Below are 16,336 nucleotides of genomic sequence, written 5' to 3'. Positions count from 1 at the left end.
CCACCCGCTCGAAATTTTGCACCTGGGAGAGTTTTCCCACCCTCACAAAAAATTGCAAACCCCACCCACCTGAAATTTGGCACTTGGAAGATTTTTCCCGCACTCGCACAAATTGCAAACCCCACCCGCCGAGTATTTGGCACCTGAGAGATTGTTACGAGCTCGCAAGAAAAAACCTTGCAAACCCCACCCCCACCCGAAATTTGGCACTTGGGAGATTTTCTCGCCCTCACGCAAATTACAAACCCCACCTGCCTCAGAGTCAAAAAAGGTTTTACAAATCGAGGCGACAGAGGGCTGAATCTCAGTGGATCGTGGCAGCAAGGCCACTCTGCCACTTACAATACCCCGTTGCTTATTTAAGTTGTCTGCAAAAGATTCTTCTTGCCGATCGCTTGAAATTAATATCCAAGGTTGCTCCAATGGGCTAGTGCGCCGATCGGAGATGGCCAATGACAGAGGCTAGTACTCACGCCTGACTTGGGGACGCGGTAGAGATGCAGCAATGCCCGCACTACGGCGGGCCGCTGAGCCCAGAATAAAGTTCCTCGCGAGGAATCATTCGATCGGCACAAACCAACACTAGCCTTTGTGACCCACCGCTCGTCGTGAGGGATCGATGGACCTCGTGCTCATTTCAGCCGACCGCGTGCCACTTGCGGACACAGACGGCCATCTCTGCTCCTCACCGGGGAGGGCAAAATTTTGTAGTGCGATGCCTAAGAAGACATGCCCTTGGTCGAGGCCTCGGGCACAACTTGCGTTCAAAGACTTGATGATTCACAGGATTCTACAATTCACACTAAGTATCGCATTTCGCTACATTCTTCATCCTGGCGAGAGCTGAGATATCCATTGCCGAGTGTCGTGATTTTGTTTTGCTTTTGCCTTTTGGCGACCCAAGCATGCAAGGCACTGGCTCGCGCTTCGTTCTTTGGATTTCTAAGGTGCGCAATGCACCCGTGTGTTGTTGGGTGTTGACACATCCTGAACCTCGAGCACCCAATGGGTGCGATGAATAACGCTGTGGTGTGTCCCCGCCCCATCCCCTCGTAAAGGTGGGAGGCGACGCATGGGAGAGCCATGTCAGTGGACATGGCCCCTGCCCCACAAATCATGCGAGTGCACCCATCCTAAACATAGAATGCTCCAAGTGATGAGTCAACACACCTGGGCAAGGCAACAGGGGGTTGCGGTAGTCTCGACTTGCTGCTGTCGAAACGACAGATCCCTGGCACAGCGCCGCGCACGCGATCGGACCGTGAAATCTCAATGGGGGACGAGGCCTGGACCCCCTTCCAAGAGTTGAGATTTGGTGCACGTATTAGCTCTAGAATTACTATAGTTATCCAAGTAGCAAAGTACCATCAAAGAAACTATAACTGATTTAATGAGCCATCCGCAGTTTTAGAGTCTAAAATAGTTCATACTTAGACATGCATGGCTTAATCTTTGAGACAAGCATATGACTACTGGCAGGATCGACCAGGTAGCTTCTAACAACGAGGGGACCCCCAAGACCTACTACAGCCAAGGGATGCTCGGTGCGATGGGAAACTGAAATTTGCATTCACTCTATCATGCATCCAAACATAATCTGCCGCACAAGCAACAAGAATGACGTTCACAGCACATGCAGGACTCGCAATGCTCAAAGATTTCGCACAAGAGGAAAGTGTCCCATCGTCGACCGGAGAGGGCCGAATAGGGAGCCTCAGTTCATAGGCCCCTGGGAAGAACATCCGTACGGAACCCTTTACCCTCAAACTCGCTATCGCCACTACTCAGAAAGAAGCCTCGAGTCTGTACGAGATGCACCGCGCATGTAGCCACCTCAATTGTAAGGCCACTTGGAGACATCCATTTCCCAGGCATATGCCTCCTACATGCCTGTTGAGGTGCACCCGCATAGACAAAATCCTTCTCGATCGCAACAAACATTTTCCCATGACGAAGAGCTGGTTGCCGAAGTGCCAATGGAGACCACCATGCTGAAGGGTGAAGGGTCGTGTGAGTCAAAAATATGGCTGGTTATACGATTGGCGGGGGCATCATAGTGCACGCAACCACCTCAATTATAAGGCTGCTCAAGGGCATCGTGTATAACAACACCCCCTCCGCACATTTATAGGTGATGAGAGCCCGCCCGCATACACGGACATGTCTAACCTCTTGCAAATATCTCCTTTCCCAGCACAACCTCGCTAACTGTTCCCCATGACACGTGATCTGCCAGCACAGGTATAGAAAAGTTCCTACGGCTGAACACTCACACTAGCATTGTCGAACAAGCTTCAATCTCATGCACATGCACATACCGACAAACTGGCACCACGAGGGAACCACCCGTGAGCACCTACATCTCGGCAAAAAGCATTCGTGTGATTTCTTCCCCTAGACAGACACGTTGGGCCTGCACTTGTCGAAGCATTGCAAAGATGAGCGCTCTGGTTCGCAGGAGCCTGAGAAGAACATCTCGTACGAAACCCGTTCCCCCGAAATGCTTGAATCACAAATGCTCGCAGTAGGGTCATAATGCAAAGATGTACACTGCGCACGCAACTGAGTAAGGACACTCAGATACAACTCCATACACACTCAGCAACAAGCGCATCTTAGAATCGAACACCAAATGTGCAGTGTGTTGCAAGCCATGTAGACACCTATATATAGGGTATATCCCACAAAACAAAGTGACAAGTACTTCCCACCAGCTCTGCCATTGCAATTACTGAATGGGATAATACTCACCGCCATAGATTAATGACCATCATTACCATATCGGAATAGATACAAGCACATCGAGCTTCATCCGATCAGCTGGATGAATTTCACCTTGAAGGGGCCCAATCCAAAAGTTTTGAAGATCATCTCCTGGAACTCTCAAGAACAAGGCCCATCTTACATGCAAACTTTGCTACTATGCAAACATAGGTTGCAATTAAAGAGAAATTGCAAGGCCGTCACAATGGCCTGAGGCCAATGCTCTGACTAAGTCAATTTTCTCTTGCAATCACCATGGCACTGTTCATAGAGAGATCTCCCCATTCACTTGTGACGCGACGCACAATCCAAGTGCTAGACGTGAGCTTTCCCTTGAAAGGCCACTTTCCAAGGCATCCCCCGATGACACATTGGAATGACAACCGCTATCAAACCATTTCCCAATGTTGTGCTGATCGAGTTGGCACAGAGGCGCTAGACGAGGGCTCCCATTTTAGATCGAGTTTTAAAATCACCAAGAAGACACGGTGAGGGCTGGCAACCGCTACCAAACCTTTTTCTGAAATTGTGCCAGATGAGTGACTAGAAAACATGATCCAAAGGAGAGTCTAGGAATAGCACCCACGAGGGTGGGCTTCACACCCCTCTAATTGATTCAACGTCGGCATCCACCGTTTCAAAATCTGACATATACATCTGCCATGAAAGCAGCATTGAATCAATGAGGGGGGCACGGGAGAGGCTCGAGGTAACCACCTCCCCCATTGTAGCCACGATAGGCACGCAAAATTTTTTTCTAGAGCGCCAAGCACCCACCTCATGGCTATAGACAAGGGCTCACCATTAGATCAACTTCAAAATCATAGAACAGACGTGGTGTAGAATGGCAACCACTGCCAAGTCTCTTCCGTAATTGCGTCAGTCGAGTGATCGAAGAAGGTGATCTAAGGGAGGGTCCAAGCACAGGCATTCACTAGGAGGATTCGCGCCGATGGCATAAATTTATGCAATACCTGAGCAACACCGGACGGAGGTGGTAGATGAGGGCCCCCATTTTAGATCAAGTTTTAAAATCACCAAGTAGACGTAGTGAGGGCTGGCAAGTGCTGCCAAACCTTTCTCTGAAATTGTGCGAGTTGAGTGACAAGAAAACATGATCTAAAGGAGAGTCCAGGAATAGCACCCTTGAGGGTGGGCTTCATGCCCCTCTAATTGATTCAACATCGGCGTCCACCGTTTCAAAATCCGACATATCCATCTGCCCTGACAGCGGCGTTGAATCAATGAGGGGGGCATGGGAGAGGCTCACTGCAACCACCTCTCCCATTGTAGCTACGATAGGCAAGCAAAAAAATTTTCTAGATCGCCAAGCACCCACCTCATGGCTATAGACAAGGGCTCGCCATTAGATCAACTTCGAAATCGCAGAACAGATGTGATGTAGAATGGCAACCGCTGCCAAGTCTCTTCCATAATTGCGTCGGTTGAGTGATCGAAGAAGGCGATCTAAGAGAGGGTCCAAGCGTAGGCATTCGTTGGGGGATTCGCACCGATGGCATAAATTTATGCAATACTCGAGCAACACCGGATGGAGGTGCTAGACGAGGGCTCCTGTTTTAGATCGAGTTTCAAAATCACCAAGTAGACGTGGTGAGGGCTAGCAACTGCTGCCAAACCTTTTTCTGAAATTGTGCCAGCTGATTGACAAGAAAACATGATCTAAAGGAGAGTCCAGGTATAGCACCCACGAGGGTGGGCTTCATGCCCCTCTAATTGATTCAACGTCGACGTCCACCATTTAAAAATCTGACATATCCATCTGCCGTGACAGCGGCTTTGAATCAATGAGGGGGGCACGGGAGAGGCTCGCGGGAACCATCTCTCCCATTGTAGCCGCGATAGGCACGCAAAATTTTTTGCTAGAGTGCCGAGCACCCACCTCATGGCTAGAGACAAGGGCTCGCCATTAGATCAACTTCAAAATCGTAGAACAGATGCGGTGTAGAATGGCAACCGCTGCTAAGTCTCTTCCGTAATTGTGTCGATCGAGTGATCGAAGAAGGCGATCTAAGAGAGGGTCCAAGCGTAGGCATTCATTGGGGGATTTGAGCCGATGGTGAAAATTTATGCAATACTTGAGCAACACCGGACGAAGGTGCTAGACGACGGCTCTCATTTTAGATCAAGTTTCAAAATCACCAAGTAGACGCGGTGAGGGCTGGCAACTGCTGCCAAACCTTTTTCCAAAATTGCGCCAGCTGAGTTGCAAGAAAAGATGATCTAAAGGAGAGTCCAGGAATTAGCACCCTCGAGGGTGGGCTTCATGCCCCTCTAATTGATTCAATGTCGGTGTCCACCTTTTCAAAATCTGACATATCCATCCGCCCTGACAGTGGCATTGAATCAATGAGGGGGGCACGGGAGAGGGTCACGGCAACCACCTCTCCCATTGTAGCCGCGATAGGCTCGCAAAAATTTTTGCTAGAGCACCAAGCACCCACCTCATGGATAGAGACAAGAGCTCGCCATTAGATCAACTTCAAAATCGCAGAACAGACGTGGTGTAGAATGGCAACCGCTGCCAAGTCTCTTCTGTAATTGCGTTGGTCGAGTGATCGAAGAAGGTAATCTAAGAGAGGGTCCAAGCATAGGCATTCATTGGGGGATTCACACCGATGGCATAAATTTATGCAATACCCAAGCAAAATCGGACGGAGGTGCTAGACGATGGCTCTCATTTTAGATCGAGTTTCAAAATCACCAAGTAGACGCGGTGAGGTCTGGCAACCACAGCCAAACCTTTTTCTAAAATTGTGCCAGCTGAGTGACAAGAAAACATGATCTAAAGGAGAGTCTAGGAATAGAACCCTTGAGGGTGGGCTTCATGCCCCTCTAATTGATTCAACACCAACATCCACCATTTCAGAATCTGACATATCCATCCGCCCTGACAGCGATGTTGAATAAATGAGGGGGGCATGGGAGAGGCTCGCGAAAACCACCTCTCCCATTGTAGCTGTGATAGGCACGCAAAAAATTTTGCAAGAGTGCCAAAGCACCCACATCATGGCTATAGACAAGGGCTCACCATTAGATCAACTTCGAAATCACTGAACAGACGCGGTGTAGAATGGCAACCGCTGCCAAGTCTCTTCCGTAAATGCGTCAGTTGAGTGATCAAAGAAGGTGATCTAAGAGAAGGTCCAAGCGTAGGCATTCATTGGGGGGATTCATGCTGATGGAATAAATTTATGCAATACCCGAGCAACATCGGACGGAGGTGCTAGACAAGGGCTCCCGTTTTAGATCGAGTTTTAAAATCACCAAGTAGACGCAGTGAGGGCTGGCAACCACTGCCAAGCCTTTTTCCAAAATTGCGCCAGCTAAGTGACAAGAAAACATGATCTAAAGGAGAGTCCAAGTATAGCACCCACGAGGGTGGGCTTCATGCCCCTCTAATTTATTCAACGTCGGCATCCACCATTTCAAAATCCAACATATCCATCCACCCTGACAGCGACATTGAATCAATGAGCTGGGCATGGGAGAAGTTCGCACCAACCACCTCTCCCATTGTAGCTGTGATAGGCTCGCAAAAAAATTTTATAGAGCGCCAAGCACCCACCTCATGGCTATAGACAAGGGCTTGCCATTATATCAACTTCGAAATCGCAGAATGGATGCGGTGTAGAATGGCAACCACTGCCAAGTCTCTTCCGTAAGTGCGTCGGTTGAGTGATCGAAGAAGGTGATCTAAGAGAGGGTCCAAGCATGTAGGCATTCGAAGGGGGATTCGTGCCGATGGAAAAAATTTGTGCAATACCCGAGCAACACCGGACAGAGGTGCTAGACAAGGGCTCCCATTTTAGATCGAGTTTTAAAATCACCAAGTAGACGCGGTGAGGGCTGGCAATTGCTGCCAAACCTTTTTCCAAAATTGCGCCAGCTGAGTGACAAGAAATCATGATCTAAAGGAGAGTCCAGGAATAGCACCCTCGAGGGTGGGCTTCATGCCCCTCTAATTGATTCAACGTCAGCGTCCACCATTTCAAAATTTGACATTTCCATTCGCCCTGACAGCGGCGTTGAATCAATGAGGGGGGCACGGGAGAGGCTCACGGCAAGCACCTCTCCCATTGTAGCTGCGATAGGCACGCAAAAAATTTTACTAGAGTGCCAAGCACCCACCTCATGGCTAGAGACAAGGGCTCGCCATTAGATCAACTTCGAAATCACTGAACAGACACGCTGTAGAATGGCAACCGCTGCCAAGTCTCTTCCATAGTTTCGTCGGTCGAGTGATCGAAGAAGGTGATCTAAGAGAGGGTCCAAGTGTAGGCATTCGTTGGGGGATTCGCACTGATGGCCTAATTTTATGCAATACCCGAGCAACACTGGACGAAGGTGCTAGACGAGGGCTCCTATTTTAGATCGAGTTTTAAAATCACCAAGTAGACGCGGTGAGGGATGGCAACCGCTGCGAAACCCTTTTCAAAAATTGCGCCGGCTGAGTGACAAGAAAATATGATCTAAAGGACAGTCAAGGAATAGCACATCCATGGTGGACTTCATGCCCCTCTAATTGATTCAACGTCGGCATCCATTGTTTCAAAATCTGACATATCCATCCGCCTTGACACTGGCGTTGAATCAATGAGAGGGGCACGGGAGAAGCTCGTCGCAACCACCTCTCCTATATAAGCTATTAGTGCGTAGCTCGCTCTGCATTAGAAATTAGCGAACACACTGACATCCACCTTAAAAATCCAAATCCTTTAAAATTCCTACCAAATAGCCATTCACGACCCAATTTTTCATGAGGTCGGCAGAGGAGCAAAAGATTGTCATCGGTTAGGAGATGTGAGTTTATGGAGCCAAGGGACTGAAATGGTCATCAAGCTCATCCGATCAATTGGATGAATTTCACCTTGAAGGGGCCCAATCCAAAAGTTCTGGAGGTCATCTCCTGGAACTCTCAAGAACAAGGCCCATCTTACATGCAAACTCTACTACTGCGCAAACATAGGTTGCAATTAAAGAGAAATTGAGAGGCTGTCACAATGGCCCGAGGCCAATGGCTCTGACTAAGTCAATTTTCTCTTGCAATCACCATGCCACCGTTCACAGAGAGATCTCCCCATTCAATTGTGACACGAAGCACAATCCAAGTGCTAGACATGAGCTCGCCCTTGAAAGAAAGACCACTTTCCAAGACATCCCTCGATGACACATTGGAACGTCAACCGCTGTCGAACCATTCCCAATTTTGTGCCGATCGAGTTGGCACAGAGGTGACCTTAGGGAGCTCCCGCGTAGCAATCAGGATGTGCTTTCGTGCCCATCTCTCACAAAAACCAATGTTAGCTATGGACAAATTTGGAATCCAAGGACTTGCATCCATCGATATCGTCGGCACTGGGTCTATATATTCAAAGGCCACAGAGAGGTTCCGATAAGAGAAGCTCCCCTGCTCGCTTGCACAAACATCCCAAATTCTAGACACAAGCTCCTGCCCTTAGCATCGCTCTCCAGATCACCGCAATGACACATTGGAATGACAACCACTGTCGAACAACTCCCAAAATTGTGGCAATGGAGTGAGAAAGAAGAGCAACTTTGGGGAGCCGCGCATAGCAAATGGGTTGTGTTGCTACTTCATTCTGCTCTTATATAGATCCGATGTCATTGATTTCATTTGCAATCTGAGGCTGCATTTGTCCTTGCTCAAACAAGCAATGGCTCTTCTAATCGAATGGCCATGGGGAGCTTCCGATAACAAAGGCTCCCTTGTCAGTCGTGATGCACAGGCCAACTGCTAGACGACGGCTCACCCTTCAGATCGCTGCCCAGGCAACCACCACAACGGCACCATTGGAATGATAATCGCTGCCGAACCATTCTAAAAATTTTGTGCCAAAGAAGTTGTTGCATAGAGAACGACTCTGGGGAGAGAGCCCTCGCATAGCAAAATCGGGATGGCTTCACGACCCTCCCAATAGAAATGATGCTGGTGCCAATATTCCAAAAATCTGAATAACGTGTCTTTCGCAAACACCAGCATTGATTTCTATTAGGGAGGGTCACCGAGAGCTTTTGTTATCAAAGCTCCCATTGTAGCCGTGATAGGCACACAAAAAATTGCTAGAGCCCCAAGCACCCACCTCATGGCTAGACAAGGGCTCACCATTAGATATACTTCAAAATTGCTGAACAAATGCACTGTGGAATGGCGACCGCTGCCAAGCCTCTTCTGTAATTGCATCGGTCGAGTGATCAAAGAAGGTGATCTAAAAGAGAGTCCAAGGCTAGGGATTCATTGGGGGATTCGAGTTGATAGCAAAAAATTATGCAATACCCGAGCAACACCGGACGGAGGTGCTAGACGAGGGCTCTCATTTTAGATCAGGTTTTAAAATCACCAAGTAGATGCGGTGAGGGCTGGCAACCGCTGCCAAACCTTTTTCTGAAATTGCACCAGATGAGTGACAAGAAAACATGATCTAAAGTAGAGTCAAGGAATAGCACCCTCGAGGATGGGCTTCATGCCCCTCTAATTGATTCAACGTCGACGTCCACCATTTCAAAATCTGACATATCCATTCGCCCTGACAGCGGAATTGAATCAATGAGGGGGGCACGGGAGAGGCTCGCGGCAACCACCTCTCTCGTTGTAGCCGCGATAGGCATGCAAAAAATTTTGCTAGAGTGCCAAGCACCCACCTCATGGCTAGAGACAAGGGCTCGCCATTAGATCAACTTCAAAATTGCTAAACAGACACGCTGTAGAATGGCAACTGCTGCCAAGTCTCTTCTGTAATTGCGTCGGTCAAGTGATCGAAGAAGGTGATCTAAGAGAGGGTCCAAGCGTAGGCATTCGTTGGGGGATTCGCGCCGATGGCATAAATTTATGCAATATCCGAGCAACACCGGATGAAGGTGCTAGATGAGGGCTCCCATTTTAGATCAAGTTTTAAAATCACCAAGTAGACACGGTGAGGGCTGGCAACCGCTGGCAAACCTTTTTCCAAAATTGTGCTAGCTGAGTGACAAGAAAACATGATCTAAAGGAGAGTCGAGGAATAGCACATCCAGGGTGGGCTTCATGCCCCTCTAATTGATTCAACATTGGCGTCCACCATTTCAAAATCTGACATATCCATCCACCTTGACACCGGCGTTGAATCAATGAGAGGGGCACGCGAGAGGCTCGCGGCAACCACCTCTCCTATATAAGCTATTAGTGTGAGGCTCGCTTTGCATTAGAAATTAGCGAACACACCGACAACTGCCTCAAAAATCCAAATCCTTTAAAATTCCTACCAAACAGCCATTTCACGACCCAATTTTTTATGAGGTCGGCAGAGGAGCAAAAGATTGTCATCGGTTAGGAGATGTGAGTTCATGGAGCCAAGGGACTAAGTCAATTTTCTCTTGCAATTACCATGCTGCCATTCACAGAGGGATCTCCCCATTCACTTGTGACGCAATGCACAATCCAAGTGCTAGATGCGAGCTCACCCTTGAAATAAAGACCACTTTCCAAGACATCCCCCATTCACTTGTGACGCGATGCACAACCCAAGTGCTAGTCGCGAGCTCGCCCTTGAAAGAGAGACCACTTTCTAAAAAATCACCCGATGACACATTGGAATGACAACCGCTGTCAAACCATTCCCAATGTTGTGCTGATCGAGTTGGCACAGAGGCGACCTTAGGGAGCTCCCACGTAGCAATCGGGATGTGCTTTCATACCCATCTCTCACAAAAACCAATCTTAGCTGTGAACAAATTTCGCCGCAATGACACCATTGGAACGATGATCGCTGTTGAACAACTCTCAAATTCGTGCCGATGGACTGAGAAAGAATAGCAACTTTGGGGAGCCGCGCATCGCAAACGGGCTGCTACTTCATTTCGCTCTTATATATAGATTCGATGTCATTGATTTCATTTGGAATCCGAGGCTGCATTCGTCCTTGCTCACACAAGCAATGGCTCTTCTCATCGAATGGCCATGGGGAGCTTCCGATCACAAAGGCTCCCTTGTCACTCGTGATGCGCAACCCAACTACTTTCTAAAATTGTGCCAGCTGAGTGACAAGAAAACATGATCTAAAGGAGAGTCAAGGAATAGCACCTCGAGGGTGGGCTTCATGCCCCTCCAATTGATTCAACGTCAGCGTGCACCATTTCAAAGTCCAACATTTCCATCCACCTTGACACCGCCGTTGAATCAATGAGAGGGGCATGGGAGAGGTTCACGACAACAACCTCTCCTATATAAGCTATTAGTGTGAGGCATGCTCTGCATTAGAAATTAGCGAACACACCAACATCCACCATAAAATCCAAATCATTGAAAATTTTGACCAAACAGCCATCCACGACCCAATTTATTATGAGGTCGTCTAAGGAGCAAAATATTGTCATTGGTTAGGAGATGTGAATTCATGGAGCCAAGGGACTAAAATTTTCATCGAGCTCATCCGATCAACTGGATGAATTTCACCTTGAAGGGGCCCAATCCAAAAGTTTCGGAGGTCATCTCCTAGAACTCTCAAGAACAAGGACCATCTTACTTGCAAACTCTACTACTGCGCAAACATAGGTTGCAATTAAAGAGAAATTGCTAGGCCATCATAGTGGCCCGAGGCCAATGCTCTGACTAAGTCAATTTTCTCTTGCAATCACCATGCTGCCGTTCATAGGGAGATCTCCCCATTCACTTGCGATGCGATGCACAATCCAAGTGATAGATGCGAGCTCACCCTTGAAAGGCCACTTTCCAAGACATACCCCGATGAAACATTGGAATGACAACCGCTGTCGAACCATTCCCAATGTTGTGCCAATCGAGTTGGCACAGAGGCGACCTTAGGGAGCTCCGGTGTAACAATCGGGATGTACTTTCATACCCATCTCTCACAAAAACCAATCTTAGCTGTGAACAAATTTAGAATCCAAGGCTCGTATCCATCGATATCATCAGCACTAGGTCTATATATTCAAAGGCCATAGAGAGTGTCCGATAAGAGAAGCTCCCCTACTCGCTTGCACAAACATCCCAAATGCTAGAATTAAGCTCTCGCCCTTAGCATCGCTCTCCAGATGGACTCTGGGGACAGAGCCCTTGCATAGCAAAATCGGGATGGCTTCACAACAGCTGGATGGGATTTGAATTCATGGAGCCAAGGGAGTGAAATGTTCATTGAGCTCATCCAATCAATTGGATGAATTTCACCTTGAAGGGGCCCAATCCAAAAGTTTCGGAGGTCATATCCTGGAACTATCAAGAACAAAGGCCAATCTTACATGCAAACTCTGCTACTGTGCAAACATAGGTTGCAATTATAGAGAAATTGCAATGCCGTCACAATGGCCCGAGGCCAATGCTCCGACTACTAAGTCAATTTTCTCTTGTAATCACCATGCCGCCGTTCACAGAGAGATCTCCCCATTCACTTGTGATGACGCACAATCCAAGTGCTAGACGCGATCTCGCCCTTGGAAGGCCACATTCCAAGACATCCCAATGACACATTCGAATGACAACCACTGTCGAAACATTCCCAACGTTGTGCCGATCGAGTTCGCACAGAGGCGATCTTAGGGAGCTCCCACATATCGATTGGGAAGTGCTTTCGTACCCATCTCTCACAAAAACCAATGTTAGCTGAACAATTTTAGAATCCAAGGCTCGTATCCATCGATATCGTTGGCACTGGGTCTATATTCAAAGGCCACAAAGAGGTTCCGATAAGAGAAGCTCCCCTGCTCACTTGCACAAACATCCCCAAATGCTAGACGCAAGCTCCCGCCCTTAGCATCGCTCTCCAGATTACCGCAATGACACATTGGAATGACAATCGCTATCAAACAAATCCTGAATTTGTGCCGATGGAGTGAGAAAGAAGAGCCAGATCGGGTCGACGAAAATGGCTAAGCCAGATCAGGTCAGCCAGCATGCCTCAGCCACCATTTTTTGCCGAGAGCTTTTGATATTAAAGCTCCCATGTAGCCGCGATAAGTACACCATGAAAAAATTGCTAGAGCACCGAGCACCCATAGCAAATAGCCATTATACCAAGCAATGCCGGAGTGCTAGACAAGGGCTCACGTTTAGATCAAGTTTTAAAATCACCAAAAAGACACGCCATGGATCGGCAACCACTGCGTCACCTTTTCCAAAATTAAGTCATCGGAAAACATGATCTAAAGGAGAGCCAAGGAAAAGCATTGAGATCGCTTCATGTGCCTTTCATTCATTCAACATAAGCATACACCGTTTGAAAACCCAACAATCCAATCCGCCTAGACACCAATGTTGAATCAATAAAAGGGGCATGGGAGAGGCTCGCGGAAACAACCTCTCCTATATAAGCTATTAGTACGAGGCTCGCTCTGCATTAGAAATCTGCGATAGTGCGAACAACTCCCTTAAAAATCCAATTCAATGAAAAATGTGACCAAACAACCATCCACGACACCGTTTTTGGAGCTCACCCAGATCGGCTCGGCCAGAATGGCTTGCCCAGATCGGCTCGGCCAGCATGGCTTGCCTAGATCGGCTCGGCCAGCATGGTGACTTGCTAACTTGGTGAGAGTACTTCGAACTGTCAAGAACAAAGGCCAATCTAACATGCAAACTCTGCTACTGCACAAACATAGGTTGCAATTATAAAGAAATTGCAAGGCCGTCACAATGGCCCGAGGCCAATGCTCCGACTACTAAGTCAATTTTCTCTTGCAATCGCCATGCCGTCATTCATAGAGAGATCTCCCCATTCACTTGTGATGATGCACAATCCAAGTGCTAGATGCAACCTCACCCTTGAAAGGCCGTGTTCCAAGACATCCCAATGACACATTGGAAGGACAACCACTGTCAAACCATTCCCAATGTTGTGCCGATCGAGTTGGCACAGAGGCAATCTTAGGGAACTCCCGCGTATCAATCAGGAAGTGCTTTCATACCCATCTCTCACAAAAACCAATGTTAGCTGAACAATTTTATAATCTAAGGCTCGTATCCATCGATATTATCAGCACTGGGTCTATATTCAAAGGCCACGGAGAGGTTCCGATAAGAGAAGCTCCCCTGCTCGCTTACACAAACATCCCCAAATGCTAGACGCAAGCTCCCGCCCTTAGCATCGCTCTCTAGATCACCGCAATGACACATTGGAATGATAACCGCTGTCGAACAACTCCTGAATTTGTGTCAATGGAGTGAGAAAGAAGAGCCAGATCGGGTCGACGAAAATAGCTAAGCCAGATCGGGTCAGCTAGCATGGCTCGGCCACTGTTTTTCATCGAGAGCTTTCGATATTAAAGCTCCCATGTAGCCACGATAAGTACACCATGACAAATTGCTAGAGTGCCGAGCACCCATAGAAAATTGCCATTATACCAAGCAATGCCGGAGTGCTAGACAAGGGCTCACGTTTAGATCAAGTTTTAAAATCACCAAAAACACATGCCATGGATTGGTAACCGCTACCTCACCTTTTCCAAAATTGAGTCATCAGAAAACATGATCTAAAGGAGAGCCAAGGAAAAGCACTGAGCTCGCCTCATGCCCCTTTCATTCATTCAACATCAGCATACACCATTTGAAAACCCAACAATCTGATCTACTTAGACACCAATGTTGAATCAATGAAAGGGGCATGGGAGAGGCTCGCAGCAACAACCTCTCCTATATAAGCTATTAGTGCGAGGCTCGCTCTGCATCAAAAATCTGCGATAGCACGGACAACTCCCTTAAAAATCCAATTCAATTAAAAATGTGACCAAACATCCATCCACGACACCGTTTCTGAAGCTCGGCCAGATCGGGTCGGCCAGAATGGGTCGCCCAGATCGGCTTGGCCAGCATGGCTTGCCCAGATTGGCTCGGCCAGCTTGGCTCGGCCAGCATGGCTCACCCAGATTGGCTCGGCCAGATTGGGTCGGCCAGCATGGTGACTTGGTGACTTGGTGAGAGTACTTGGAACTGTCAAGAACAAAGGCCAATCTTACATGCAAACTCTGCTACTGCGCAAACATAGGTTGTAATTATAGAGAAATTGCAAGGCCGTCACAATGGCCCAAGGCCAATGCTCTAAATACTAAGTCAATTTTCTCTTGCAATCGCCATGCTTCCATTCACAAAGAGATCTCGCCATTCACTTGTGACGACGCACAATCCAAGTACTAGACGCGAGCTCGCCCTTGAAAGGCTGCATTCCAAGACATCCCGATGACATATTGGAATGACAACCACTATCGAACCATTGCCAATGTTGTGCCGATCGAGTTGGCACAGAGGCGATCTTAGGGAGCTCCTGCGTAGCCATCGGGAAGTGCTTTCGTACCCTTCTCTCACAAAAACTAATGTTAGCTGAACAAATTTAGAATCGAAGGCTCGTATCCATCGATATCATCGGCACTGGGTCTATATTCAAAGGCCACAAAGCGGTTCCAACAAGAGAAGCTCCCCTGCTCACTTGAACTAACATCCCCAAATGCTAGATGCAAGCTCCCGCACTTAGCATCGCTCTCCAGATCGAGTCGACAAAAATGGCTAAGCCAGATCAGGTCGACAAAAATGGCTAAGCTAGATCGGGTCAGCCAGCATGGCTCGGCCACCATTTTTCATCAAGAGCTTTTGATATTACAGCTCCCATGTAGACACGATAAGTACACCATGACAAATTGCTCGAGCGCCGAGCACCCATAGCAAATTGCCATTATACCAAGCAACACCGGAGTGCTAGACAAGGGCTCACATTTAGATGAAGTTTTAAAATCACCAAAAAGACACGCCATGGATCGGCAACCGCTGCCTCACTTTTTCCAAAATTCAGTCATCGAAAAATATGATCTAAAGGAGAGCCGAGGAAAAGCACTGAGATCGCTTCATGCCCCTTTCATTGATTCAACATCAGCATACATCGTTTGAAAACCCAACAATCTGATCCGCCTAGACACCAATGTTGAATCAATGAAAGGGGCATGGGAGAGGCTCACGGCAACAACCTCTCCTATATAAGCTATTAGTGCGAGGCTCCCTCTGCATTAGAAATCTGGGATAGCACGAACAATTCCCTTAAAAATCCAATTCAATGAAAAATGTGACCAAACAGCCATCCACGACACCATTTTTGGAGCTCAGCCAGATTGGCTCGGCCAGAACGGCTCACCCAGATCAGCTCGGCCAGCATGGCTCGGCCAGAACAGCTCGGCCAGCATGGCTCAGCCAGAATAGCTCACCCAGATTGGCTCAGCCAGCATGGCTTGGCCAGAATGGCTCGCCCAGATCTGCTCACCCAGATCGGCTCGGCCAGCATGGCTCGGCCAAAATGGCTCACCCAGATCGACTCGGCCAGCATTGCCTAGCTAGATCGGCTCGGCCAGCATGGCTCGGCCAGAACGGCTCGCCCAAATCGGCTCGCCCAGAATGGCTTGCCCAGATCAGGTCGGCCAGAATGGCTCGCCCAGATCGGCTTGCCCAGAACAGCTCGCCCAGATCGGGTCAGCCAGAATGGCTCACCTAGATTGACTTAGCCAGCATGGCTCGGCCAGAATGGCTCGCCTAGATCGGCTCGGCCAGGATGGCTCCGCCAAAATG

The 16,336-nt window shown here is 48.3% G+C and overlaps 1 non-coding gene across 1 annotated transcript; it reads right to left on the bottom strand.

Annotated features, from left to right (window-relative positions):
* Positions 1-713: 713 nt before the first annotated feature.
* Positions 714-867, bottom strand: LOC149579004 (5.8S ribosomal RNA). Its single transcript, XR_016358185.1, has one exon. It is a non-coding gene; the product is annotated as a 5.8S ribosomal RNA (ribosomal RNA).
* Between the last annotated feature and the right edge of the window lie 15,469 nt (positions 868-16,336).

This window comes from Cupressus sempervirens, chromosome 1 (assembly GCF_028749045.1).
Source record: "Cupressus sempervirens isolate cs-2001-9-10 chromosome 1, ASM2874904v1, whole genome shotgun sequence".
NCBI classification, from domain to species: domain Eukaryota; kingdom Viridiplantae; phylum Streptophyta; class Pinopsida; order Cupressales; family Cupressaceae; genus Cupressus; species Cupressus sempervirens.
Note: the sequence above shows the minus strand (reverse complement) of the source record. Positions and strands in the feature narration are given on the sequence as shown.